This window comes from Plecotus auritus (assembly GCF_963455305.1).
Source record: "Plecotus auritus genome assembly, chromosome: 2".
Classification (NCBI taxonomy): domain Eukaryota; kingdom Metazoa; phylum Chordata; class Mammalia; order Chiroptera; family Vespertilionidae; genus Plecotus; species Plecotus auritus.
Window position 1 is genome coordinate 195342265 of NC_137771.1, and position 27557 is coordinate 195369821.

The 27557-nt window shown below is 42.5% G+C and overlaps 1 pseudogene across 1 annotated transcript; it reads right to left on the minus strand.

Moving 5' to 3' along the window:
- Window positions 1-9052: 9052 nt before the first annotated feature.
- LOC308241302 (DAZ-associated protein 1-like) lies at window positions 9053-26555 on the minus strand (annotated as a pseudogene). Its single transcript has 3 exons — window positions 26498-26555; window positions 9468-10379; window positions 9053-9224 (listed from the first exon to the last, which is right to left on the minus strand). The product of its transcript is annotated as a DAZ-associated protein 1-like (transcript).
- Between the last annotated feature and the right edge of the window lie 1002 nt (window positions 26556-27557).

The window sequence follows — 27557 nt, forward strand, 5'->3', positions numbered from 1 at the left end:
ATTCAGTTACTTCTTGGGAGTGCATCAATATTTTTAAAAAAAATACACTGATTTATTCAAGCCCATAGGACACTAATTAGGACATTCAGCATTAGTCTCCTAAATAGGGCCCACTAAATTCCAAAGAGGTAATTCAGCCTCCTGAAACCCTAAAGTTTTTGTCTACAAATACATTCTACTTGAGAGAAAATAAGCAAAAAAAAAAAAAAAAAAAAAAAAAAGCTTGACTTCTATCACAAAGTTGATTGCCTTGGAGAAAAAAATACCTAACTGTTAATTAGTTGTTTGCCTACTCAATGGTCCCCCTTTTCTTGTGGGTTCACAGGGAATAGTTTACATAGCAAGAACCACTGTTGTCCCATAGATGCTCATTGGAGGCTCAGAGGATATGTTTAGGGAAAGGGTTTTTAATTTGTGCTTTCATATCATTGCATTTTTATTGTTTGTAACATCTTTATATCATCATACTCCATAAATTGCTTAAGACTCAGGGAAAGGAGAAATTTACACTGAGGAAAATTGTTTCTGAAAATTCATAATTTCACAGACATTTAGTATGTACATGGTATGTTTTAAGCTCTAGAGATTAAAACACCAAGGATTTTATCCTTAAGGAGCTATCCACTTGTGAGTTATGTTGCAGGAGATAACAGACACATATATTAAGTTTGGAAGTAAACATCTCCAGTTGACACTGAATCGAATTGTTCTCCACTATTTCAAGGGGTTGTTAATGTTCCTGGGTTGTTGTGTATTCGGCTCAAAATAAATTTAAAACGGGCTCTTCCTACACAAACCAGTCAAATATATAGATGCAACTAATGTGTCTACTAATGGTAATTACACTCACAGCATTCTTCACTAACGTATGGAAAGTAAAGGACTGGTTTCATTTTTAATCGGTGTTTCCATTTTCTTGGTCATCCAGCAATGAGGCTTCTGTCACCACACCTTATACTGTGTCACAAAATCAAGGCTTGTATCATTTATAGGAAGAGACTATTATATGAGTAAGAACTTTTTAGTAATTGCTTTAAGGAAGACATTCATTGCCATGAATTATTTAAAACTGGCAGTTTTGTGGCATGGCATTTAGAACTGGAAACCATTTCTTTACAGTCATCTTTTTTTTTTATTGCAATAAAAGTTGTTGTGATGAGATTTGACTTGAAATTCAAGCTTTTGTTAAGAACCGGAAATCATTACAAACAATTTAAAATTATTTGTTCAACATTGACAATTTATTTAATTTTTTTAATCCTCACCTGAGGATATTTTTGCCATTGATTTTTAGAGACAGTGGAAGGGAGGGAGGAAGGCAGAGAGAGAGAGAGAGAGAGAGAGAGAGAGAGAGAAAGAGAGAGAGAGAGAGAGAGAGAAACATCAATTAGTTGCCTCTATACCTGCCCCACCAGGAAGGGATCAACCCAGGTAGTGCCCTTGACCAGAAATCAAACCCCAGACCCTTTGGTGTGTAGGCCAATGCTCTAACCACTGAGAAACACAGGACAGGGCTCAACATTGAAAATTTTAACTGTATAATTTTGTTTTTAATTTATTCACATACTAAATTTAACATTAACAAGACACACCATTAAACTTTTTGCAATACTGGTACCTTTTTACAAGACTAGTAAAATACTTTCTTGCCTTTTAAAAAACAGCATGCACATCTTTGAAATGTGCCGTACATATTTACATATATCAAAATTTCTTGTCACAGTGTCTATGTGAATAGAACTTTCTTCCATCAAAAATACCGTATCTAGTATAAGTAATGTCATTAAAAAATAAAGATAATGTAATTCATGGTTCATTATCTAATGATCCTCCTATGATTTCTTTGCAATTAAAATTGTAATACTAGCCAGGATATATATAACTCTAACTTAGCCAAGTGAATAGTGACTGTTATTAATTCAGTGAGTTGATCACACAAGTTTTTTTTTAATCCAGAGAATGAATGGCAAGTCAAAATCAGCAGAAAACAATGTGCTGGTGGCAAACACTAACTGCTTTAAGCACACGTTTCTTAATTATTCACATTACATAAACTCAGTCATGTTAATTCTTGGCAATATTCTCAGTTTGAAGCAGGTGAGGGAGAGAGTTTGGATGAGGCTTGCTTTATGATTTTCCTTTTGAACGCAAATTCTTGCACGGTGTTGGGGGCTAGCCATTTTTTAAAGTGTCGTGCTGATGTCCCTTTCAATTGCCTGGATATTTGCTGGAATTCCAGTGAGCATTTTATGCTGTGACACAATGTATCCTTTGCTCAAGGGACTGTCAACTACTCTCAAAACTAGCAAACCATTAAAGACCTCAAAAAGCATGCCTCATGTCAATGCACCAAAATGTTTACAAATGTCAATTCCAGAAGAACTCCTCTTCCCTACCCCCATTCAGCCCCAGAGAAAGTATTGGGAAGAATAGTTGGGAAGATTTTTTTTGTGTGATTTTAACACATCAGATCCAAACATTTCTCTAGCTCAATCAACAAAACCATTTATATTTTTCACTTTTAGCACTAACGGTTTAGTACACTAGAGAGCATTTGCGCATATAAATATATCCAAACCTCATAGTCTCCTTTTTCACTGATACCCCCTGTATTCTACCAGTTGTACCAGTTAATAATGCGGATTTTGTAATCAAAGAAAACATGATCATTTCAAGAGAAGCATCAAAAGTGCTTTATTCAAAGTAATGTCCATCACTAGCTACACATTTCCCCCCATCTTTCAGGTAATTTGTGGATACTGTCCCAATAGAACTTTTCTTGTTTTGAGGCAAACCATTCAGGGACCCAATTTTCCACTTCTTCGTACATTTTGAAGTGCTGCTCAGAAAGTGCGGAACAAGTGGTAATCTGAAGGAGCAAGGTCTGGTGAATACAGCAGGTGGGTTAATTCTTCCCAGGCAAGATCCTTTAACTTGTCTTTAACTGGTTTTGAAGTGTGTGATGGTGCGTCATCATGAAGCAAAATTACTTTGCTGTGTCTTCTGGCACATTCTGGTCATTTCACGATCAAAGCGTGGTTCAAATAGATTATTTATTTTTTGTCGGTAGCGATCAGTATTAACTGTTTCACCTGGTTTTAGAAGCTCATGATACACCACACCTTCCTGATCCCACCAAATGCAGAGCATTGACTTCTTTCCAAAGAGATTTGGCCTTGCAATCGATGTTGATGGTTGACCTGGATCAACCCATGATTTTGTGCATTTGGGATTCTCAAAATAAATCCACTTTTCATTGCCAGTCACAATTTGATGCAAAAAAGACTTTCTTTTGTGCTGTTGAAGCAACATTTTACTGATGACTTTTTGGTTTTCCATTTGTCTTTTGTTCAGTTGATGTGGCACCCATTTTCCTTCCTTTAAAATCTTTTCCATTGCTTGTAAATGATCGCAAATTGTTTGCTGAGCAATGTTTAATCTTTCTGCAAGTTGTTTTTGAGTTTGATACGCATCTTCATCCAATAATGCTTGTAATAGTTGGTCTTTACACTTTTTCGGTTGACCTGGATGTTCTTTGTCTTTCACATCGAAATCATCACTTTTAAAGGGTTTAAACCAGCATTCACAAGTATCTTGAGATGGAGCATGTTCACTATAAGCTTCCCGAAGTATTCAGCAGCACTTTTCTTCAAAATAAAGTAATGAATTAGGAGAAACCAAGATGGCGGCATAGGTAAACACCTAAACTGCTGCCTCGCACAACAATTTCAAAACTACAACTAAAAGACAGAACGGACACCATCCAGAACCACAGGAAAGCTGGCTGAGTGAAAATTCTACAACTAGAAGCAAAGAGAAAAGCTCACAGAGAATTGGAGGTACGGCAAAGGGGCTTTGTGCGCGCAGAGAGGAAGGGCGGCTGAGAGCCTGGCTGACTTTCTCTGGCAGAAGGGGGAAGGAAGCCTCCGACCGCACTGAATCCCAGTTAGGTCTGAAGGCGCGCGCGGGCCAGTGCGCACAAAGGCTACGGAAGTTGCCACAGGCTTTCCCTAGTGGAAGGGAGTCAGAGGATTCTGACTGCACTGAGCCCCAGTTCTGACTGCAGTGAACCCCAGTTTCAGGCGAGCCCCTGGGGACCCACGCTCTTGTGGGGGGAGTCTGGACTCTCGGGCGGAGACTCGGGAGCCGGGGAAGGCAAAGGACTGAAAGTGCGCGTGCGCGTGCCAGTGCGCACAAAGGCTGCGGAAGTTGCCACAGGCTTTCCCTAGTGGAAGGGAGTCAGAGGATTCTGACTGCAGAGCCCCAGTTCTGACTGCAGTGAACCCCAGTTCCAGGCGAGCCCCTGGGGACCCACGCTCTTGTGGGGGGAGTCTGGACTCTCAGGCGGAGACTCGAGCTGGGGAAGGCGGAGGACTGAAAGCGCACATGCGCGCAAGGGCAAGGCTGACAGGAAGCCAAGACTGAGACTCCACCCCATCCAAGCTGAGCACAGAGGCTATTGCAATTTGGCAAGTCTAATCCTATAAGGCTGTCTCCAGCACCGAACTTCTCCCAGCATAGACACAGCTGATCCTTACAGCCAACTGGCCCGGAGGTCAATTCTTCCCAGTGATACCAACAACAATCAAGACTTAATTACAACAAGGCTGTACACACAGTCCACAAAGGGGTGCACCAAGAGTGTCCACCTCAGGTTAACTGGGGAAGCAGACCCACTGGGCCATATTGGAAACCTAGCACAAATATCTACCTTACCAACTCAGGGAATCAATGAAAATGCGGGGTCAAAGAATCAGATCACAAACGAAAGAAATGGAGGAAAACAAACGACTGGATATAGAATTCAAAACCACGGTTATAAGACTTTTTAAGAATATCCTAGAAAAGGCTGATAAATATAACGAGACCCTTGAAGATATGAAAAAGGACCAACTAGAAATTAAACATACACTGACTGAAATAAAAAATATTATACAGAGATCCAACAACAGACTAGAGGAACACAAGAATCAAGTCAAAGAATTGAAATACAAAGAAGCAAAAAACACTCAACCGAAAAAGCAAAAAGCAAAAAAAAAAAAAATCCCAAAAGTTGAAGATAATGTAAGAAGACTCTGGGACAACTTCAAGCGTACCAACATCAGAATTATGGGGGTGCCAGAAGAAGAGAGAGAGCAAGATACTGAAAACCTATTTGAAGAAATAATGACCGAAAACTTCCCCCACCTGGTGAAAGAAATAGACTTACAAGTCCAGGAAGCCCACAGAACCCCAAACAAAAGGAATCCAAAGAGGACCACACCAAGACACGTCATAATTAAAATGCCAAGAGCAAAAGACAAAGAGAGAATATTAAAAGCAGCAAGAGAAAAACAGTTAATTACCTACAAGGGAGCGCCCATACGACTGTCAGCTGACTTCTCAACAGAAACTATGCAGGCCAGACGGGAGTGGCAAGAAATTTTCAATGTGATGAATAGCAAGAACCTACAACCAAGATTACTCTACCCAGCAAAGCTATCATTCAGAATTGAAGGGCTGATAAAGAGCTTCACAGATAAGAAAAAGCTGAAGGAGTTCATCACCACCAAACCAGTATTATATGAAATGCTGAAAGGTATTCTTAAAGAAGAGGAAGAAGAAAAAAGTAAAGAGAAAAATTATGAACAACAAATACATATCTATCAACAAGCGAACCTAAAAATCAAGTGAATTAAAAACCTGAGGAACAGAATAATCTGGTGAATATAATAGAATCAGGGGCATAGAAAGGGAGTGGACTGATAATTCTCAGGGGGAAAGGTGTATGGGGGGTTCATGAAGAGAATGGACAAAAATCATACACCTATGGATGAGGACAGTGGGGGGGAGGTAAGGGCAGAAGGTGGGGTGGGAAATGGGTGGAGGGGAGCTATGGGGGGAAAAAGGAGAAATAATTGTAATAATCTGAATAAAGATTTATTTAAAAAAAATAATTATTAAATGCAAAAAAAAAATAAAAAAAAAATAAAATAATGAATTAAAACTTCCCGCAAATGCTCTTTTTTTGGCACAAAAGTCAACATTTTTAAGCATAAAAATATCTATGATGTTAACACCTTCAGCAAATTTGACATATGAAGTTTTGAAGCTTGTTGTCAATAGAACAAAGTAGCATACATATAAAATCACATATATATCAACATATGTGTAACTCCATCTATTGAAAAAAAATCCTCACTATTAACCGGTACACCTAGTATGTCTGTATATAATGTGCTACTTGGTCAATTTGTGCTGTTACAATGTATCATAAATGTCACTAATAATATTTTGATTTGTGATTCTTTTTTAAGGTCTTGATGAATATTAAAGCGTTTACTATAATTCTCATGTACCTGTCTTATGAAATCAGGCATCGGTTTTCTTTCCCATGTGTGTCCTTAACCAAACAGTTGCTTAATAAATGTCTGCTTAAAGTTTATATCTACTTTCTTCTATATACAGTTATAAATCTCGGTATCTGGGATATTTTACTTCTACTGCTATTCTATATATATATAGATTCACTTTTATTGATCTGCTGAGGCCCTTTCCAATGTCTTCTAACACCTCCCGTCCACCTTCCCTTCAATCCAGTGCCCATCACATTCTTTCAGGCCCGTCCCTGTGGCAGACCCTGGGTCTGGCCTTAGGTCAAAAGAGGAAAGGCCAGTAGGTCTGCCTGGGACTTGGTTGGTCTCTCATTCTGAGGTCAGTGTAAAAATGCTTGTTGCTCTTTGCTTCCTGGCTCATAACTCAACATCGGTTCCTCATTTTAGTTCTAAGTATTTTCACTTGAGCATCTTATAAAATATATATATATATTTTATTGACTTCAATGATGAAAGAGAATCATTGATTGACTGCCTCCTGCACACCCCACACCAAGGATCGAGCCCCAAATCAGGGCATGTGACCCAACCGGGAATCGAATTTTGACCTTCTGGTTCAACCACTGAGTCATGCCAGCCGGGCCATCCTATATAATAAAGAGGTAATATGCAAATTGACCATCACACCCTCACAAGATGGCTGCCTACAACCAGGCCGGCAGCGGGGTTAGTGAGGGACGACCAAACAACTGAACAAGTAGGCTGTGTGGGGTGACCAGGCCGGCAGGGGGGTTAGTGAGGGACAACCAAACGACTGAACAGCAGGCTGCATGGGGCTACCAGGCCAGTGGGGGGGCATTTAGGGGCAACCAGGCTGGCAGAGGGGGGCAGTTGAGGGCTATCAGGCTGTCGGGGGGGGGGCAGTAAGAGGCAACCAGGCTGGTGGGGGGGGCAGTTAGGGGTGACCAAGCTGGCAGGGGCATGCAGTTGGGGGTGACCAGGCCGGCAGGGGGGCAGTTAGGAGCAACCAGGCTGGCAGGGAGGGGGAAGTTGGGGGTGACCAGGCTGGCACGGGGGGCGGGGGGCAGTTAGGGGCAATCAGGCCAGCAGGCAGAGGCAGTGAGGGCTGATCAGGCCAGCAGGAGGGGGCAGTTAGGGGCGACCAGGCAGGAAGGCAGGTGAGTGATTAGGAGCCAGCAGTGCAGGATTGTGAGAGGTATGTCCGACTGCCGGTTTAGGCCCAAATCAGGCCTAAACCGGCAGTCAGACATCTTCTGAGGGGTCCCGGATTGGAGAGGGTGCAGGCTGGGCTGAGGAGACCCCTCCCCCCATGCACGAATTTCGTGCACCAGGCCTCTAGTCTTTTCATAAACATCTTTGCTGTAAGCATTCTCACTGCAGACATTCCCACCACACTACTAATTGCCCTTCAGGCAACTCACCATAAAAGATGAAATAACTGGTTGACAGTTTGTTTTACACTGGCAGACTTAATGATTGAAACTAGGTGTCGGTTTGGGTTTATTCCTGCACTGATGAGGTTCTTGGGCTTGCATTCTAGTTCTGCAGCTGGAACTGTGTGGCTTTGGGCAAATTTCTTTATCCAATTTTGACACTGGTTTTACCCTTATCTAAGTTAATGAGCTTTTTAGTGACTTGCCTTTATTGAGTCTTTCCAAAGAATTCACTGTAGTTTTCTAAGAAATAGTGATTCTCTTTTTGCAATCACATTTCATCAACTTATGCAATTTTTAAGTAGTTACAATAACAAGTGCAATTTGGCAGAGACAGATTTGGGAGCATATGACTCAGTTGGTGGAGCAGAAGTGCATGGAGTGTCGGGCATGGCCTCCTCACACATGGCCTAGGATCTGTGACTGACAGGAAATGGAGAGCATTGAACCCCCACAATCTAATTAGAAACACTTCCAGCACTGGCTGGTGGCTCAGTAGGTTGGGGCATCGTCCCATACAACAAAGGATTTCAGGTTTGGTTCCAGGTCAGGGCACATACTTAGGTTTTGGGTTTGATCCTCAGCATGTATAAGAAACAACCATTCGATGTTTTGCTCTCTCTTTCTTTTTGCCCCCTATCCTCTCTGTCTAAAATCAATAAACATATCCTCAGATGAGAATAAAAAAAAAAAGAACACTTCTAATCCTGGTGTAAAAACACTGAGAATATAGAGACTTGGCTCCCTGTGAACAGAATAGAACCAAGGAGATGACACTCAGAGACAGTCTAGAGTCCCAGAAAGCCAGGGAGTTTCATCCTGTGGGTCAACTCCCATCATGTGGCACCAGCTCCCAGTGACCAGGCCGGCAGGGGGGCAGTTAGGAGCAACCAGTAAGACTGGGCTGAGAAAGGTCATTGGGGTGACAACGTGTTCCCTTTGCCTGCCACAGCACTGATTCCTCCTGCTGCATTTGCACTTGTCCTGGGTATTTTATCTTGTAGGAATGTGACATTTAACAGTTGTGTTAAAGGAAACTGAGGTGGAGCTGTCAGACCTGCACTTGGCACTTACAGCTTCTGCCAGGGTCTTGTCTAGTAGCATGTGCGATGCATGTTCAGCGAGCAGAGTTCTCTCCTTAACGCGTGGCAAAACTGAAAGATGACCAGCTATAACCCGTCTCTATTCCCAACAAAGCATGCAAAGCACTTGCTGGGGGGAAAACACACACAGACAACAAAAAAGTGGGCTCTGCCATCTAGCCGCCTGCGTGGCACCAGCTAGCTAGCGTCGGTAGGGGTGGAATCCTTGAACATTGTGGTTCTGACCTCATCCAAAGCCACTTCCACCAGCAGGGGGGCCCCGGAGCCTGGCACTGAGGGGCCCCCATAGGACGGGGGCTGCTGGCTGGGGTCTGAGAAACCCTGCCCAAAGCCGTTCAAGTCCTGTCCATAACCTAGGCCCGTGGTCGGCAAACGGCGGCTCGTGAGCCACATGCGGCTCTTTGGCCCCTTGAGTGTGGCTCTTCCACAAAATACCATGGCCTGGGCGAGTCTAGTTTGAAGAAGTGGCGTTAGAAGAAGTTTAAGTTTAAAAATTTGCCTCTCAAAAGAAATTTCAATCGTTGTACTGTTGATATTTGGCTCTGTTGACTAATGAGTTTGCCGACCACTGAGGCCATATCACTGCTCAGCCTGACCATAAGAGTGTAAACAAAGTATGGGCCCGAAGCCCGCTGGGTCTTGAGAATAGGTACCCAGGCCATACTGACTAGAGGGAAGTCTGGCTGTGCCGTTGGGGGCTTGCTCATATCCGGGGCAGCCTGAGAGGGAGGCGGGAGGGCCAGAGTTGCTGCTCCAGGAGTGGCAGGTGGAGGGGGGACCACTGGTGGCCAAACTGATCTGGCGGTGGAGGTGGAGGCCTATAGCCAAAACTGAATTTGGGGGAGGGGTGGGGGGTGTCGTAGCCCTGTGGGAAGCCCTGTGGATGAGGAAACCCTCCAGGAGGGTGGACACAATGTAAGAGGAGAATGGCGGGGGTGGTGGGGGAGCTCCTCTTCCCGCAGGGGGCGGTCCGTAGCCACCAATTGCCTGTCCTGCTGGCACCCCATTCCTTGTGGGCCATATCCTTGCTGCCACATAGGTGGGGGCTGGCCTGCCCAGCCATTGGCGGGCACTGGGCATGACGCGGCTGCCCCACAGGCTGGCCCCTGGCTGTCCAGGCACTTTTACTGTCGCGAGGCTCAGCCCGTTTAACCTCCACTTTTTTGCCCATAATATCGTGAAAATGCATGTTGATAGCCTGGTCCACTGATTGTTCGTCCTCGAAAGTAATAAATCCAAAACCTTGAGGCCTCTGCTTTTCTGCGTCGTAGATCATGACCACTTCTGTGACCACTCCGAACTTCTTGAAGTATTCCCTGAGCTCTGTCTCACCGCATTGTGAGGAATTCCACCAACAAATATCTCATTTGATTAACTAACTGTTATCGTTCCCGGGTCCTTTCTGCCAGCCTTCTGTCCTCTCCGGCTGCATTCCCCGAGGTGCACATGGCTTGGGTGGATATTTCGACCATCCCGTGTGTGTGGTCTGCTGCCCAGCAGCTTGTGAACTCGTGACAATCACAAACTTGGCAGGAAAATCGCGATTCAACCCTGGGGGGAGGGGCAGACGTGAGGCTTTTGGAGGCGGCTGCGGTGTCTGAACTGAAGTTTTAAAACATATTTCTTTCTCTAACCCAATAGCACAATAAAAAAAATAAGTCACTGGTTCAACAACAGGGTTTTAAAAAGTCTTCAGCTTTAATTCAAAACTTCAGGTTTCTTTTTCTTCCTTTTTTTTTTTTTTTGAAATTATTTTCCTGAGCCTTTTGTTTTAACGTATATTGTAAACTTTTATGTTAAAGAAAAAAATGTACATTTACAAATTGTCATATTTTTAAGAGAAATTTTCTACACTGTATACTGGCTTACTTTTTTTTTCTTTTCTTTTTTTTTATTTTAATAAATCTTTATTCAGATTATTACAATTGTTTCTCCTTTTTCCCCCCATAGCTCCCCTCCACCCGGTTCCCACCCCACCTTCTGCCCTTACCTCCCCCCCACTGTCCTCATCCATAGGTGTATGATTTTTGTCCAGTCTCTTCATGAACCCCCCATACCCCTTTCCCCCTGAGAATTATCAGTCCACTCCCTTTCTATGCCCCTGATTCTATTATATTCACCAGATTATTCTGTTCCTCAGGTTTTTAATTCACTTGATTTTTAGGTTCACTTGTTGATAGATATGTATTTGTTGTTCATAATTTTTATCTTTACTTTTTTCTTCTTCCTCTTCTTTAAGAATACCTTTCAGCATTTCATATAATACTGGTTTGGTGGTGATGAACTCCTTTAGCTTTTTCTTATCTGTGAAGCTCTTTATCTGCCCTTCAATTCTGAATGATAGCTTTGCTGGGTAGAGTAATCTTGGTTGTAGGTTCTTGCTATTCATCACATTAAAAATTTCTTGCCACTCCCATCTGGACTGCATAGTTTCTGTTGAGAAATCAGCTGACAGTCGTATGGGTGCTCCCTTGTAGGTAATTAACTGTTTTTCTCTTGCTGCTTTTAATATTCTCTCTTTGTCTTTTGCTCTTGGAATTTTAATTATGATGTGTCTTGGTGTGGTCCTCTTTGGATTCCTTTTGTTTGGGGTTCTGTGGGCCTCCTGGACTTGTAAGTCTATTTCTTTCACCAGGTGGGGGAAGTTTTCGGTCATTATTTCTTCAAACAGGTTTTCAGATCTTGCTCTCTCTCTTCTTCTGGCACCCCCATAATTCTGATGTTGGTACGCTTGAAGTTGTCCCAGAGTCTTCTTACACTATCTTCAACTTTTTGGATTTTTTTTTTGCTTTTTGCTTTTTCGGTTGAGTGTTTTTTGCTTCTTTGTATTTCAATTCTTTGACTTGATTCTTGTGTTCCTTTAGTCTGTTTTTGGGTCTCTGTATAATATTTTTTATTTCAGTCAGTGTATGTTTAATTTCTAGTTGGTCCTTTTTCATATCTTCAAGGGTCTCGTTATATTTATCGGCCTTTTCTAGGATATTCTTGAACAGCCTTATAACCGTGGTTTTGAATTCTATATCCAGTCATTTGTTTTCCTCCATTTCTTTCGTTTGTGTTCTGTTTCTTTCACGCCGCATTTTCACTGCTTCCCTGAGTTGGTAGGGTAGATTTGTGTGCTAGGTTTCCAATATAGCCCAGTGGGTCTGCCTCCCCAGTTAACCTGAGGTGGACACTCTTGGTGCACCCCTTTGTGGACTGTGTGTACAGCCTTGTTGTAATTAAGTCTTTATTGTTGTTGGTATCACTGGGAAGAATTGACCTCCAGGCCAGTTGGCTGTAAGGATCAGCTGTGTCTATGCTGGGAGAAGTTCGGTGCTGGAGACAGCCTTATAGGATTAGACTTGCCAAATTGCAATAGCCTCTGTGCTCAGCTTGGATGGGGTGGAGTCTCAGTCTTGGCTTCCAGTCAGCCTTGCCCTTGCGCGCACGTGCACGCCTTCAGACCTCTGCCTTCCCCAGCTCTCGAGTCCAGATTCCCCCCACAAGAGCGTGGGTCCCCAGGGGCTCGCCTGGAACTGGGGTTCAGTGCAGTCAGAACTGGGGCTCAGTGCAGTCAGGAGCCTCCGACTCCCTTCCACTAGGGAAAGCCTGTGGCAACTTCCGCAGCCTTTGTGCGCACTGGCACGCTCGCGCCTTCAGACTTCTGCCTTCCCCAGCTCCTGAGTCTCCGCATGAGAGTCCAGACTCCCCCTCGTAAAAGCGTGGGTCCCCAGGGGCTCGCCCAAAACTGGGGTTCAGTGCAGTCAGAACTGGGGTTTAGTGCGGTCGGGGGCTTCCTTCCCCCTTCCACCAGAGAAAGTCAGCCAGGCTCTCAGCCGCCCTTCCTCTCTGCGCACACAAAGACCCTTTGCCGTAGCTCCAATTCTCTGTGAGCTTTTCTCTTTCCTTCTAGTTGTAGAATTTTCACTCAGCCAGCTTTCCTGTGGTTCTGGATGGTGTCTGTTCTGTCTTTTAGTTGTAGTTTTGAAATTGTTGTGCGAGGCAGCAGTTTAGGTGCTTACCTATGCCACCATCTTGGTTTCTCCTCATACTGGCTTACTTTTTAATTTAAAACAGGGTTTCTGTCGGCACTGGTGGAAATGAGGGGCATTTTTGGTCCCCGTACTCCTGGCTTTGAGGGTTGGGACTCGTTGGTCCAGAAACTCTGGAGCTAAAAAAGGAAATCTACTGAGTGTGTTTCGTTTTTGTTTATTCCTTGCTTTTGTCGATTGATCTGCCTGGCTGTGTCTGCAAGTGCACCTGGGGGCTGCACCTGCCTGGCTCTGCTGGCAACCAACCCCCGTCCAACTGCATCAAGGACCAGGAGGTCTTGTCAGCCTATTTCCGCGCATGTAGCTTCAGGGCATTCCCACTGACCAGTTTGACCCTGGTTTGAATAAAGAGAAGTGCGTTTGGATTAGAAAAAAAAAATAGTGGGCTCTGACTTGTGCTGTTAGGGAAAGCCAGCTCCTTCCCGTCTCAGGTGGGAAAAATATTTGGTGGGAAAAATAATGAAGTTTTTTTTCTCCCCCAGTTGTGCCCTGGCTCTCACCAGTCTTCAAGATGCATGAAGCCACCAGGCTGCCAGGAGCAAGTCTTGGGAAATGGGGAAAATGATCGATTAGGAACACTTGCAATAAGTGCAGGAAAGAGAGGCTGAGCTTCCCTCCCGTAGAGCATAATGGGATCACTTGTTACAATGGTCAGAAGCTTTTAATTCTGCTCTAAATCTATGCAGGCTAGTAATTATTTTAAGAAGACTGTGCCCACGCTGACAACGCGTAACATTGCAGAAGGTGCGGTTACATTTCAGCTTGTGAAGCACGGGTTTCGATTAAATAAAATAATTGTTCTCCTACATTAATCTTACTCTTTTTGGATACTGTGGTTTCTTGCACATGCACACGAAATTCATTAAAGCTGTTTCTGTGTCAGCTTCACTGTCAGAAGAAAATCTTGGAATACAGAAGAATGAGGCCAATTTTATATCAGTGCTAGCAGATACTTTTAAGAAATGTTTGGTTAATCTCACTAATGGGCTCAGGTGTTTTCATTCAATGGATGGAATTGAAATAAAGCTTTTAGAAGTCATTTTGCTGTAGTGAAATATCTTACATTATTGAGGATGAGTAATTGTACTTTTGGTTAAAATGTCCCCCATTAATGCCCAAACTGGTTTGGCTCAGTGGATAGAGCGTCGACCTGAAGACTAAAGGGTCCCAGGTTCGATTCTGGTCAAGGGCATGTACCTTGGTTGTGGGCACATCCCCAGGAGGGGGTGTGCAGGAGGCAGCTGATCGATGTTTCTCTCTCATCGATGTTTCTAACTCTCTATCCCTTCCCCTTCCTCTCTGTAAAAAAATCAATAAAATATATTAAAAAAATGTTCCCCATTAAGTTAAAGGTATTAATTTTGGAGTGATAATACAAGTATAATGTTGATGAAGCAAAGTGTCATGCTAAAAACAATGTTCTTGCTAAATTATGGATCCTATGGAATAGATAGCAGAACTTGGAATTGATTTTCATATACATTGATTTTGGACAATTCATCCAAAGAAGTTGTGACAGTCTGTCAATTAAAGTAGAAGATACGTTGCCGAATTTTACATTACACACACACACACACACACACACACACACACACACACACACACACTGAATAACTGAGACATAAATAAAATGTCTCAAAATGGTAATATTCACTTTCTCTCTTTGCTGCCCATCATCAACTGGATTTCAGAAATGCTTGTGCTTTTGAAGAATTACTTTGTAAATCACTCTAGTGTTCTAAAATGTCAAATGGGATTATAAACAAGCCATCCATATTTGATTGCCTCTTGCTTAAAATCAGTTGCCATCTTTAATCAGAGTAGTCAGCCAATGGAATATCAAAGCCCCTAAAAACCAAACAGCTTTTGAAGTGCTGTGCAAACCCCCTGAAAACAAAGCTTGTGATGGGAAAATAAAACATATCCCTAGAAAAACAGAGGGAGAAGCTGAACAAATTACATAAGGAGAGCTAAAAAATGTGTAGATTTAATTTTGAAGTTCCATAATTTATCTTTAGGATATCTCAAAGTTTGGGTTGAATCTTTTGATGGAATAAATTGATAAGGTCTACTATTTTCTAAGATCTAGATAAGGTAAAGCATTCAAAAGAATCAGAGGGTCAACTTATTTGACAATTTTTGTGATAAAAATGTTTGTCAAAGAATAGGAACAAAGCAACAGAATCTGTAAAAATATTTGGGCTGGAGTTAAACATTTCAATAAGAAAAAAAGTAACAGGAAAAAAAATCCTCCTTTTTCTCAGAATTTGCTCTGACTTCACTAGAAGGAACAATATAAAAATGTCAAAAATTGCAAATTTATTAACCACAAATGCAACACACAAGGAGACTGTGGGTAATTTTATTTAAAATGAAGACTAGATTATATTTCAAAAATGTATTCTTTATAAAAATATCAGCAGTATAGTATTAAAGATAGATATGGCCTAAAAAAGCCCAATTAAATAAATATTTACCAAGAATAATTTTCCTATTTATTTTTAAAACATTCAAAAAATCAGTATATATTCTCTTTATTTTGATTTAATCTACACAAACTTTACTTTTAGAAAGAACTCTGAAAATAGTTTGAGAATAGAACTATTTTATAGTTCCACCAATAAGATAAATCAAACAGTCAATAAATAAAATCTTCAATAATTTTACATTTAATTATTTTTAGTATCCCCTTCTACTCTCCAAGGTGTCCCAGTTTGGACAATGAATTCTCTCTGGCATCTGCAATAAAAAGTGTCATGATCTATTAGTGATGTCTGCGTGAGTGAGTAAGACTGTCTTGGGGCATTTTCTAATCTTGGCAATTCTTGCTGGAGAACAATAGTTATAACTATTAGTCCCAACCTTTCCAGTAAAAAGGGAAACTGCTTATGTGGCAGTGCTGGCCCTAAAGAAGACCCTAAAAGAGGATTTTTCCAAAGGTCTCCACAACATGGTTGTTAGAGGGCAAAGATTTTCAGTCAATCTTGGGAGCCAGGAGCAGAAGCTGCATATCAGATAAATGCCAATGTCACCCGAATTCCGTGATTGAAATGGCTTGTGCGACCCCTCTTTATCAGCTTCTTGCTCACTCTATCTTTTCTGTCTCTGTATCAGTCCCAAAGAGCTTCAGGATGTGAAGCGCTGACAGGTCAAAAGAGAGGGGAGAGAGAGGGAAAGGATACCTAGGGAATCAGCGCTGGGGCACCTGCAAGGAAAGGCCTGTGAAGAGGGGATTTTGCAAGGGAGGCTGCTTACCCCGCTTGGCCTGCTCTCCCTTTACCCAGAAGTTCTCCCGCTCTTTACTTTCTCCCTGTCAACCAGTGCCTTCCCATCTCTGACACATGTCCCTCCTGTCAGCACTTTCTAGTGAATGTTCTCAGTCCCCTGCCTGCTTTCCACCATGTCCCCAGCTCTGGGTCAAGACCGCTGTCCTCCCTATCTGCTTCCCACTGCAGATGCTGAATGATGGTGGAGAAACATCTGATAGCACCAGGCACCCAGGGACTGCAAACATTCAAGGTGAACACGCTCTCCTGATCCGTCGTACGTTGGGCAGTGTGTCCTGACTCAGCTCTCTATTCTCCACAGACCTTTGCCTTGTCCTCAAACCATGCAAGCCCCACCACTGATGCCCTTGCACATCGCTTCAAAAGGGACGCAAGATATAAGAAACCATTAGCTGGGAGCTGTCTTAGCTCCTTGCTCCTTACAGAAAAGGCCACGTGGTGCTGCACAGGCCCCCTGCTCTTTTATACAGGTTCGAGTGGGAGCGGTTTGCCCTCCTAAACCAAGCCCCTGTCTCCATCGGTGCTCTGAGTCTTTCCTCCACCTTCTATGCCCACTCTCCTGAAGCTTCATCCCTCTCTTTTCTTCTGGCATCAGCATAAAGCCTGCTCAGGACTTTCCACCATAAAAAATCTTTGCTTAACTCCTGCTATGATATGACTGGTGTTCCCCCAAATTTCTATGTTGAATTTCTAACCCCCAATGTGATGGTATTTAGAGATAGGGCCTTGTGATGGGTTTAGTGTCCTTACTAGTATAGAGTGACCTCAGTAGCACTCCTGCCATCACCCTGGGCTCCCATCCCACTGTGTGGGAACTCAGAGAGAAGGCAACCCTCTACAAGGCTGGGAGAGTGCTCTCACCAGAAATCAACCATCCTGGCACCCTGATCTTGAACTTCCAGTTTCCAGAAATCTGAGAAATAACTTTCTGTGGTTTAAGTCACCCAGTCTAATGTTTTGTATGGCAGTATGAACTGACTAACAACCTCACAGTGCCCTCCAGCTATCGCCCTAGCAATCTCAGCTTTCTCTCATTGAACTCATTTATAACCTACTGACGTCATAGGATGACAGTAGTGCTGAAAAAGGAAAGTTTAAGTAGGGTTGCAGGCCAGCACTGCGCTGGAACCAACTTGCTCTGTCCAGTGGGGAAAACAAATGTTCACCAAATAACTGTGTGATATGGTAAAGGAGTACCAAGTGAATGCTGTGAGAACCCCATTCCATTTCCCCAGCCTGCTCTGATGATGGTGTCCCATATTATACCATAATATGAAGGATGTGTGGGAGCTGACCGGGTTACTGAAGAGGGGAGTACAATCCCAAGGCCAAAGAATTGTGTAGAAAAAGGTCTGAGTTAGGAAGGAGGATGATATCTTTGAGGTGAAGGAAGGTCACAGGGCTGGCACATATTGGGCAAGGGACAGAGTGGCCCAAGGTAGATATGCCTGGGAGATAGGCAGACCTCAAAAGCCATGCCAGGGACTTTGAACACTATCTTAGGGCAATAGAGAGCCAGTGAAGGGTTTGGAGTGGAAGAGCAATGGGGTAGCACTTGCATTTAAAGAAAACCACTCGTCTGCTGGTGGAGTTGGAGTGAAGGAGATGGAGTGAATATCAGGAAAGTTATCTTCAGTAATAATTAAGCACTTCTCAAAGCACTTCTCTCTGAGACAGCGCACAGTATTTTTTCCACATGTTGAGGTCAAATAGACTCAACTCAGTGACCTGTGCTTGCCCACATAAAGCTTTGCCCACATAAGGCTTGGTATAAAAAGTGCCAAGTACTGAAGACAAACTGTCAGAAGGAAGATTCCTCTTGGCTGGGAGTCTATCTTGTGTAGGCATGAGTGAGTTTCTGGCTTCCTGGACCATTTATATTCCTTCCCCCCCATGGCAGCCTCTCTGGGAATCAGCGCAGCAGATGGTTGCGTGCAGATTGGAACAGGGAAATGAAAACATTTTCAAGGCCTCTGTCAACCAGCAAGTGACTGTCAAGCCCTGGAGCCTTAGCTGGCTCCAAATTCTCCATCAATTAGCAGCCCCAAAGGAGACATCTGAGTATCTTGTTTATTCATGGAGATTATTTCTTTTACTCTTTTCTTTTCTTTTTTCTCTTTCCTTCCTTCTTTCCTTCCTTCCTTCCTTCCTTCCTTCCTTCCTTCCTTCCTTCCTTCCTTCCTTCCAGCAAGCAATAGAGAAAGACATTCTCCAGGTTATGGTTGATAAATCACACCATATCCATCCACCACCCCTTCATCTCAGTGAGCAGGTGCTACTCATTTCCTGAAAAATAAAGTCCAAAGTTTTATGCTGTGATTCAGGTTCCTGCTCAGATGTCTACAGTATCTCCATTGCCCCCTGCATGCCTATAAACTATTATTTGGTCCCTGTATAGGCTCTGCATTTTCTCCTTTTTTTTGGTTCATTCTTTCATTCAACAAATATTTATTAAACACCTACTATGTACCCAGATAATAGGGATGGATTAATGAACAAAGCAAAGTTTCTACTTTCATAAATTTACATTATGGTGAGACAGGTAATAAATACCATTTGATCATCTTTATTTTTGTGTATGTCTGAAAGGAATGTAAAATTCACTGCAAATTGAACCATTCAAAAAAACACTACTATGAACATTTTGAGAGTAATTTTCTAGACATTTCTCTCTATATACATTGCACTCCCCTACCTCCACACAGGCAAGCACTTTATATCAATAAGAAAAACTATACACTTGCTAGTTTTAAACTTAAGAAATTGTTAAGGAAAATTTTCCATGCTATGAAGTACTAATAGATATCACCTTTCTTAATGTCTGCATAGTATTCTATTAAATGTTTTGACTATAACGTGACCCTTTGAATGGCCTTTATGTTATTTTCTTTCCCCCTTTAGTTTTCCAGCCTGAAGTTCCCTTTTATTCATTAACAGATATTCATTTACATTCATTAACAGATATTCATTTACATGACTGGAACCCTCAGTTGCTTCAGCCATCTGCTCAAATATCAGAAAATCTTCTCTGAGCAGCCTATGCAGAATAGCACCTATCCTTCTTACTCTGATTTATTTCTCTTCAAAGCACAGACCTGAAGGAACTGAGGGTTCAAGTCAGATGTCTCTCTATGAATGAATGAAAGGCCACTTCAGGCTGGAAAAATACTAAGGAGAATGTGAAAGACCACAGAGCTGGTTGTGGAGGATCTGAGACAAGACAATCAAGCTCTGATTCTTAGTCCAGGGTTTCTTCTGCTGTAACACATCCTCTTATTAAAAGGAGAAGATGTATCTCCATTAATGAATATGTTGCTGTCTTTCTATTAAAATCTAGACTGTGCTTATCTAACTTTAATGTGCATCTGAATGAATTGGGGTCTTGTTAAAATCCAAACTCTCATTCAGTGGGTCTGGGGTGAGGTCAGAGATGCTGCATTTCTAACAAGCCCCCAGGTATTGCGAAGTCTGTCAGGCCATGGATCACTTTTGGAGCAGCAAGAATCTAGAAGTTCCTAGATGGCTAAAGTGTTAGAAAGATACCCCAAACTACAACAGCATTGCCTGCCCTGGGCCAATTACTTGTTCTATCATCAGAATTCCAACAATAAAAATTCCTTTCCATTTTTATTGTCTTCCCATCCTCAGAGCCAAGATCAGCCTCGCATACATGTGGCACCAAGCGCTACTTTCCTCCTTTCTTTCTACCTTCCCCATTGCTTCTTGGACAGCTTCACCTGTTCTATACCCAAGCCTGCTCTCTCCCCATTTAAGTGGTTCTCTGGGTTTCTCTCCCTGGATCAGGGTGTTGCCCCTCTTTGTCCTCCCCAAATGCACTCACTGACAACAGTATATACAATATCTTAACCTACAGTCATGAATCTCAACCCTGGGTTCACATTTGAATAACCTAGGAGATTGTAATAAACATTGATGCCAAGGTCACATACCAAACCAATTAAATAAAAGCTTCCTCTATAGGGAGTGCCCATGCATAATTTTTTTTTTTTTTTGAGAGAGGAATGGAGTGATAGAAACATTAATTGGCTGCCTCCTGGACACCCCCAACTGGGGGTCGAGCCCTCAAGCAGGGCATGTGCCCTGACTGGGAATCGAACCAGTAACTTCTTGGTTCATGGGTCAATGCTCAATCACTGAGCCATACCGGCTGGGCCAAGTATACTAGTAAATATGTTTAACACTTCCTAGTGATTCTAATATGCAGTCAGGATTGAGGACCACTAAGTTCTAGATAGATCACAAACATCACCAGTAGCTGAGATTTCTTACCTGAGCGCCCTACATGAACTTGTTTTTTAAACAGAGTTATTGGGGAATGGTACACAATAAAGTGCATATATTCAAGTTTGATAAGTATTGACATAGGCATATGCCCATCAAACCTCATCACAGACAATGAACATAAGTGCTATTTCCAAAAGTTTCACCATGGCCCTTTGTTACCCACTTCCTCCTTTTCTCCTATGCCTAGCCAGCCCTAGGTGACCATTGATCTACTTTTGTCACTACTGAATTCTTTGAATTTTCCAGAATATTCTATACATAGGATTTATAAAAATTTGAATTTTCTATAGATGGAATCATACAGTCTCTACCTTTTGTTCTGCCTCATTTCAGTCAGCTTATTTATCTTGAGATTCATCTGCTTTGTTGTATCTATGGTTTTTTTATTGCTGTGTAGTGTTCCATTTGTATGTATATAGTTCAATTTATTTATCCATTCATCTGTTTATGGATGTTTGGGTTATTTGCAGTTTGGTGTTATTTCAAATAAAGCTGTTGTGAGAATTCATTTACAAGTCCTTGTATGGACATACATTTTCATTTCTCTTGGGTAAATACCTAAGCATGAATGACTGGGTGTATGGTAGGTGTATGTTTATCTTTTCATGTAATGGCCAAGCTATTTTCTAAAGTTGTTGCAATATTTTATATCCTCAGGAGCAACGTACAAGAGTCTTTGCTAACTTGGCATTGTCAGTCTTGGGAGTGGAGTGTAAAACCAAGAGAGGCATCGTGGAAGAAACTGGGGCTCAAAGATGTTAAATAATTGGCCTCAAACACCTGGTAAGTGGTTGAGCTGGTGCAAATCCAGACTCAATGCTTACAAGGTGATTTGTGATCTTAGGCTGTCTTTGTATTGTGAGAACTCAGCGGGTGCCCAGCAGATCTCAGCAGAGCCACTCTTTTCTTCCTGAGGCACTTTTCATGTGTGCTAAGGACAAGGAAGTCCGTCTCCTGTGTTTCCTAGCCTTCCTGGGACAGACCAAGGGCCATGGCAGCATCATCCATCCCTATAGTAACAGAAACCATCTCTGTGTCCATGAGTTCCTGCCGTCACCCTTTGGCTCCATCCCCTCCAAACACCAGAGGTAAAGTGCCTCCAGTGCAACCTCCCAATCACCACCACCTGTGGGAGATTCCAGAGCAGGCACCTGACTCACAGGCTCTTTCTGGAGAAAGGGGCTCTACTCTTGAAGGGACTGTCATTCTGAGAAGAGGAGAGGCTTTGGGCCCTGTACAGTGTCAGGAAAGCCACTTTCAAAGAATAAAGAAATGTTCTTTTCTTCCTCCCACTTTTTCTTCCAAAAAAAAAAAAAAAAAAAAAAAAGTAAATTACTCCCTTGCTGCTATATTTGCAACAATTTTCACAGCAGGAATTCCTGCATAACAAGCCACTTATACAGTCAGATTGATTGATTTTAAGTTACTTATATTCTGAAAATACTAGAGGCCCAGTGCATGAAATTTGTGCATGGGTAGGGTCTGTAGGCCTGGCTGGCAATCAGGGCCGATCTGTGGGGCCACCAGTGGGGTGATCGGGGCCCTGCTCGCATCCAACTTGGCTGGCCTGGTGCCACCCTGTCCTCCGCCACTGACGGTTGTTCTGCCATTCAGTTGATTTGCATATTAGAGTTTTATATAGATAGATATTACTTCATTTTTAAGGAAAAAAGAAAATTGGAGAAATGGGAAATCTGCATGCTTACACGGTTACAAAAGGCTTACCACACAACGCTGTGGATGTGCTAATTGCCATTGAATTGTACACATGAAATAATTTTGTTATGTGAATTTCACCTCAATGAAAAAATGCTTACCAATATGTAATACTCAAAACTCTCAATATAGAAAACAATAGTTATAATTAATAGTTTATGTAGAAAGCATGTTTTAGGGCATCCCTTGTGCCATGAGCACAGAGAGGAGACCACCCCCATCAAAGACTTCTCAAAACACTGGCAAAAAACAAACAAAACAAACAAACAAACAAACAAACAAAAAACCTGGCCTAGCTAGCCCAATTTTAATAGCATAGGAATCAGTTCTTTCTAGATTTGGGTAATTAAACTAGGGATAATTACCCTAGTTTACCCAAGAGCAGTTCATTCCTAGGCAGGTGACTTGGGCCAATTATATTCTCTCTTTTTTTAAAAAAAATATATTTGTATTGATTTCAGAGAGGAAGGGAGAGGGAGAGAGAGATAGAAACATCAATGATGAGAGAGAATCATTGATTGGCTGCTTCCTGCATGCCCCCTACTGGGGACTGAGCCCACAACCCTGGCGTGTGTCCTTGACTGGAATCAAACCCGAGACCCTTCAGTCTGCAGGCTGAAGCTCTATCCACTGAGCCAAACCAGATAGGGCCATTTGTATTCTCTTGATATTTTGAACTAATATACTTAGAAACCAAAATGAACTGGTATTGAACACTGGACTTTTGAAATTATATGGAGTCAAGGCTGAAGTTAAGGCAAATTAAGCTATGTCCAAGCCAAGTTACGAGGAGCCAGACTTATGATTAAGCAGAGAAAATGAGAGATAGCGATATGTAGATAGAGATGTGTGTGTGTGTGGGGGGGGGTTGGTGGGGGGAGTAGAGGGAGAGGGGAAGTTTGAAGGGAAGAGAAGGGGGAGGTGGAAGAGGGCGGAGAGATGCTCTGGTTCTGAGGATTTATTTCCCTCGCTCTATTGGTGGGCCCAGGAACTCCAGTGCAGCCAGCCTGTATTTGTCAAATGGGTTGATAATACCAGGTTTAGTATTTCACAATACTAAACATGATAATCAAATGAAATGATGAGTAAAAGAGCTTTATAAATTATAATTTGTTTTAAAAAATAGAGAAATTGTAGAATATGATGAGAGTAATGGATGCACAGGGTACAGGCAGTGGTGAGAGATGGGAGGATTTCTCTGAGCAAAATATGTATTCCTTAAAGTTCACCTTAGGTCAAAGTCAATAATGTAATTATCATTCTCCACCATGAATCTCCTAGATTACTAGACTGGGATTGACTTTATTCTTCTGGTCCCTTCAGTATCTAGCAAGATGCCTTGCACCTCGGCAAATGTACCTGGAACGGAAGGAAGTGAGCAGCAATGCCTGTGACAGGCTCAGCAGGTCTGCTTGAGCGGCAGGACAGTTACCCTGAGAGAGAGGCTGACTGAAGCCGAGTCCAGGTTCAATGGAGAAAACACCCTAATATTAAAATAACATCCCCTGTGTGGACTGACGCTGGGTCATCATTCACAGAGGACTGTTGGGGGTGGGACCTAGACTGATGCATGGAGAACCTATGAATTTCAGGTTTGTCTGCAGTGATTTAGCCAACCGCTAGGACAAAGTGTCATCCAGAGTGAGTGCCCCATTTACACTGAGGAATGCCCTGGTCAGTGCTCTCCTCCATGACTCCCCACGCCAGCAGGATAACACATGAGCTCCTCAAAGAAGCAAGTGCAGTGTCTCCTGACCAGGAGACTCTGAGTTGGCTCTTTGACTGCATTTTCTCCTCTGCAGTATCCTATTTGGCTTTGTCAAAACTGAATGCTGGTAACTCCCCTATGAAATATCCCCCTTCCTCTACTCATTTCCCTTTTGGGTTCTGCCTTTCAGGAACTTTACCAGCAAATAGAAAGGGATAAGCACCCTTCATTCATTCTGTTTGCTGAATACTTACTTATTCTTCAAGACATGTCAGGTATTACAGCCAGCCTCCTACCAACACCACCTCCCCACCTCCAGTGAGGGGTCCTTTCTCTAGGCTCTTACACTACAAATATCCTGGTAATTCCTCTCTCATTGCATTTACCACACAGAGATCATTATCTGTTTATATGTCTGGCTCCACCACTAGAATCTCTAAACCCACACAGTTGGGTTTCCTCCCTAACCTTTTCTCTGGACTTAAAACAATGCTTGATATAATGAAAGGGCTTCATATATATGTGTGGAATGATCGAGGGAACATGTCCTAAAGGAACCACGAGTTTTCCATTGTGTAATAGAGATGGATGTGTTTCTCTGGAGGTGAGTGTGCCACACTCTTACAAAAGACTGACTTGTGATGGCTCCTCAAGGCTCTTATACTCTAAATCTCATAAAGAAACGAGTCTCTTGTTGCCTGTGTCATCCCTTTCATGGTGCCTTCACACTTCCCCTCTCATCTGTCCCTCAATGAATCCTCCTTACAATGAGGGTGGAGCTGGCCCTGTTTTTATAGGTGACGTGACTTGCTGAGGGCTACACAGGTTGGCGACAGAGGAATCAGGATTGGAATCTGAGATTAGTGCCTGATTGCTATGAAAGAGTCTCATCACCTAGGGAACAGTTTTATTGACTTGGAAAGGTAAGGAGAGTCCTAAGGAAAAATGTCTAGGACCACCCCACAGGAGGAAAATCCAAGGAGAAAAGAGCCAGAGGCAAGGAGAGAGGGTTGATGTTCTTCAGCCGTGTCATCATTTTCTCTCGATCCCCTGCAAACCCCTCAGCTGTCCACCAGGAAGGAACAGAAGGATGCTTCAATTAGGGGGCGCTGTGTTTCAGTTCAAAAGCAGCCCAATGTATACCTGTTGTACTTCAGTCCAAGACCCTGGGTTAGGTGCTGTGGGAAACAAAAAGTTGAGGGGTCATTCTCTGTCACAGCGGGTAATTCTCTGAACAAAGAGAATTCATGCAGCAAGCAGTATTCACACATTCAGATTAAGTCTACTTATTCAGTAAAGATTTACTAAGTGCTCACTATTTCCCAGGCAATGTTCTAGGGATACAGAAGTGAAATCACCAAGCTTGTGCCCTTATGGTACTTCCATTTTATTGAAGAAGAATGGGGATAGATAAACATTTACCTGCCTTAAGGAATTTGCCCAAATAACAGCCAGTGATGGCAGAGTAGGATTCAAACCTCTGTAGTCCGATTCCAGATCCTGGCTCTTCCCCACCATCCTATTCTACACAAAATTTCCTACAATTCTTGAGCTAGAAAACCTGGTATCTAGGACCCAAGGACTTCTTCCCAGAACTGGAAGCAAAACAAGACTGACTTTATCAATAATAAAATAGATAAACCAGAACTCACCTCCAGAATTCACACTATTTGTGATTTCCTGTCCCCAGATCTTCAGCTGGTGAAGTAACACACACCAAATAATGAAATGTGAGCTTGCAATGGTGTGTGACTACTGTTCCCCAAGACCAACTCTGCTTATGATTATTAAGCAATGTATGTTTGCTGTTTCACAATATCTCACTATTCTACCAGCCTGGTTGCTAATCTGCTGTTATTGTAGGAGGCACCAGAAGACAGGGTACAAATTGGGGAAGAAGAAAAGTGAGAAACAGTAGATTTGGAAATGTGGTGAGGAGGAGCTGACTGCATTCTTAGTTCTGTAGTAACAACGCAGCCCTTCAAGATTCAAAAAGAAAACAGCTGCAAGCACAGACCCCATGATGGTGGTGTGGCTTAGATTTCAATTCGGACAGGATTTGTGACTTCACTAGACGGTGCTAATGAAACAGAGGGCGCGTGGACTCGTTTCTGTTTGACATTTAGTTGCTGCATGATGCATGCCTAGGATGTTAGCTGCCCGTTGATAGGTGTTTTCAGAATGGACAGATGATTCAAAAATAAAGAAGTGGGAATACCGGAAAGAAAAAAGTACTACAGAGTTTAAGATCTAGGCTCTGCACAAGTTGAAACTCTCAACTCTATTTAATTCATGATTCTCTTAATCATAATAGGTGATAAACGTGCTCCTTTTCCACCCTCAGCCCCACCTGCACTTTCTTCTCGCCTTATGTTTCAAAATAAAGACCCTTCTCTTCTGGTTTCTAAGTTCAAGTCCTTTGGTGGTGCCCTCAGTTCTCATTCTTTCCATCTCCCGTGGACACTCCACTGATTATAACTTCTCTCGTACCTTCAATTGCTTCCTCAAGATTAGTACCTTACCTTGAGGCTAGCAAGTGCTGAAGCCTGTTAGTTTACTAACTCAAAATCACCCACCAGTCACGCTACTGTACTCTCCCTCCTTCCCTTTGTCGTAGACCTCACAAGTCCTCATCACCGTTCGTTCTTCACTCCCTGTAATCTGTCTCCTGCTCAGTCATTTTAGAACCTGTTCTTGTAAAGGATTCCTGGGGCCTCCTGATTTTTTAAGCCACTGAGTTCTGCAGTGGCTTGTTACACAGCAATAGCTAACAAATACAGTGGTAGAGCCAGGATCTTGCCCCATGTGGCCACTGTCTTTCCCTGTCAGCATGTAATGGAAAGTCAGGCTAATGAACGCATTGCTGGGATATTTAGAACTTTTGTTGTTGCTGCCTTTTTTTTTTTTTTTTTTTTTTTTTAACATCTGAAAGGCTCACATTAAGGAGTATTATGGATAGAGGGAAGGGGTGGGGCAGGATTTTAAAGGAGAATTCATCACTTAGGAAGCTCTTTTTCTTTTCCCAGGTGTTTCTTACTTGCTTCCTGGCATGACTGTGGTTGGGGATGTCTGAACTATCTCTCTGCAAGTCTACATCATTGTGAACATCCAGTTCAACTAATTTTTCACAGGAAGAAGCTGAGGCCCGGAGTGGCCAAATGACTTGCTCAAGGTTTCAAATCCTGCTAAATGACAGGATTTTATACTTCCTTACTTATATGCCTTGCCCAAGTTAATTAAGCACTTCAAGGGGGTAGCTACACTCAGCTCAAAGAATGGTTAGGAATCATAAATGACATAATGCATGTCAAGTGTTTGACATACTTCAAGGAATCACTAATAAGTAATTTAGCACCATTTTAATAATGATAATAATAATAATAATAATAATAATAAACTAGAGCTTTCCTAAGCTCAGTGTATAATGCCTGCAAAGTAAAAAACAAAACAAAGAAGCAGGCCAAATCTGAATGAATTCCCATCACAAAAACCATTGAAGTTGTGCATTCTGCACATTGTGCATCCTACTTTGATTAAGTCCCCTTTGTGACATAAAATAGGTCTTGAGTGCTTTTTGTCCCACTTGGGAACCTGCTGGTCACTGGTGTCAGAAACCCAAGTGCAACTAGTTTAAAC